Source organism: Arachis ipaensis, chromosome B9 (genome assembly GCF_059453495.1).
Source record: "Arachis ipaensis isolate K30076 ecotype BB chromosome B9, ASM5945349v1, whole genome shotgun sequence".
Taxonomy (NCBI): domain Eukaryota; kingdom Viridiplantae; phylum Streptophyta; class Magnoliopsida; order Fabales; family Fabaceae; genus Arachis; species Arachis ipaensis.
This window is the reverse complement of record NC_142444.1, coordinates 90,851,732-90,854,184: the sequence shown is the minus strand read 5'-3', so window position 1 is coordinate 90,854,184 and position 2,453 is coordinate 90,851,732. Positions and strand designations below refer to the sequence as shown.

The following is a 2,453-nucleotide window of genomic DNA, read 5'->3' as shown; positions in this document are numbered from 1 at the left end:
TCTTCAGAAGATGCCTCTTGAGTACTGTTGGATGCAGCTTGCATTCCATGCAGACTCTGAGAGATCATATTGACTTGCTGAGTCAATATTTTATTCTGAGCCAATATGGCATTCAGAGTATCAACCTCAAGAACTCCCTTCTTCATAGGCGTCCCATTATTCACAGGATTCCTTTCAGAAGTGTACATGAACTGGTTATTAGCAACCATGTCAATGAGTTCTTGAGCTTCTGCAGGCGTTTTCTTTAGGTGAATGGATCCACCTGCAGAAGTGTCCAGTGACATCTTTGATAGCTCAGATAAACCATCATAGAATATATCCAGGATGGTCCATTCTGAAAGCATGTCAGAAGGACACTTTTTGGTCAACTGTTTGTATCTTTCCCAAGCTTCATAGAGAGATTCACCTTCTTTCTGTCTGAAGGTTTGAACATCAGCTCTAAGCTTGCTCAGCTTTTGAGGAGGAAAGTACTTGGCTAAGAAAGCCGTGACCAGCTTATCCCAAGAGTTCAGGCTGTCTTTAGGTTGAGAATCCAACCATAATCTAGCTCTGTCTCTTACAGCAAAAGGGAAAAGCATGAGCCTGTAGACTTCAGGATCTATTCTATTAGTCTTAACAGTATCACATATCTGCAAGAATTCAGTTAAGAACTGAAAAGGATCTTCAGATGGAAGTCCATGAAACTTGCAGTTCTGTTGCATTAGAGAAACTAATTGAGGTTTAAGCTCAAAATTGTTTGCTCCAATGGCAGGAATGGAGATGCTTCTTCCATGTAAATTGGAATTAGGTGCAGTAAAGTCACCAAGCATTCTCCTTGCATTGTTGTTGGGTTCGGCTGCCATCTCCTTTACTTGTTCGAAATTTTCAATCAAGTTGTCTCTGGATTGTTGTAATTTAGCTTCTCTTAATTTTCTCTTCAGAGTCCTTTCAGGTTCTGGATCAGCTTCAACAAGAATGCCTTTTTCTCTGTCCCTGCTCATAAGAAAGAGGAGAACAAAAGAAAAGAAGAGGAATCCTCTATGTCACAGTAAAGAGGATCCTTATTGTTAGTAGAAGAAAAGAAGAAGAAATTCGAACACAGATAGAGTAGGGGGTTCGAATTTGGTGATGATGTGAGGAAGTAATGTTAGTTAATGAATGAATAAATAGAATAGGATGAGAGAGAGGGGGGGATTTTCGAAAATTATTTTTGAAAAGGAGTTAGTGATTTTTGAAAATTGGTTTTTGAAAGTTTGTTAGTATTTTTCGAAAATTTTTTTTTTTTAAATTTAAAATAATTAATAAATTAGAAAGAAATTTTGAAAAAGGGGAGAGATATTTTCGAAAAATGAGAGAGAGAGAGTTAGTTAGGTGGTTTTGAAAAAGTTAAGAAACAAACAAAAAGTTAGTTAGTTAGTTGAAACAAATTTTGAAAAGATAAGAAGTTAGGAAGTTAGAAAAGATATTTTGAAAAGATATTTTTGAAAAAGATAAGATAAGGAGATATTTTTGAAAAGATATGATTGAAATTAGTTTTGAAAAAGATTTGATTTTTTTTTAAAATCACAATTAATGACTTGATTCATAAGAAATCACAAGATATGATTCTAGAACTTAAAGTTTGAATCTTTCTTAACAAGCAAGTAACAAACTTCAAATTTTTGAATCAAAACATTAATTGTTTATGTTATTTTCGAAAATTTGATGGAAAAAAAGAAAAAGATTTTTGAAAAATATTTTTGGAATTTTCGAAAATAACCATGAATTTTGAAAAAGATTTGAATTTTGAAAAAGATTCTGAAAAAGATAAGATTTTCAAATTGAAAATTTGATTTGACTCATTGGCAACAACTTGATTTTAAAAATTTTTGAAAAAGTCAATCCAAATTTTCGAATTTGATGAGAGAAAAAGGGAAAGATATTTTTTTTTTATTTTTGAAATTTTTATGAAAAACATGAAAAATATGCAATGCATGAAATTTTTAGATCAAAACAATGAATGCATGCAAGAATGCTATGAATGTCAAGATGAACACCAAGAACACTTTGAATGTCATGATGAACATCAAGACACAATTTTGAAAAATCTTTAATGCAAAGAAAACATGCAAGACACCAAACTTAGAATTCTTTAATGCTTAGACACTAAGAATTCAAGAATGCATATGATAAACATGAAAAGACACAAAACAAAAAATCATCAAGATCAAACAAGAAGACTTACCGAGAACAACTTGAAGATCATGAAGAACACTATGAATGCATGATATTTTCGAACAATGCTAGATGCATATGCAAGTGACACCCAACTTATAATGTGACTCAAGACTCAAACAAGAAACAGAAAAATATTTTTGATTTTTATGATTTTCTAATTTTTTTGGATTTTTATTTTATATTTTCGAAAATTATTTTGAAAAAATAAGGATTCCAAAATTTTTAATATGAATTCCAGGTATCTTATGCTCTAAAGC

General features: G+C 31.6%; 1 non-coding gene across 1 annotated transcript; it reads left to right on the top strand.

Annotated features, from left to right (window-relative positions):
* Window positions 1–338: 338 nt before the first annotated feature.
* On the top strand, window positions 339–446 carry LOC148545438 (small nucleolar RNA R71). The gene has a single exon (XR_015901613.1). It is a non-coding gene; the product is annotated as a small nucleolar RNA R71 (small nucleolar RNA).
* Window positions 447–2,453: the final 2,007 nt, after the last annotated feature.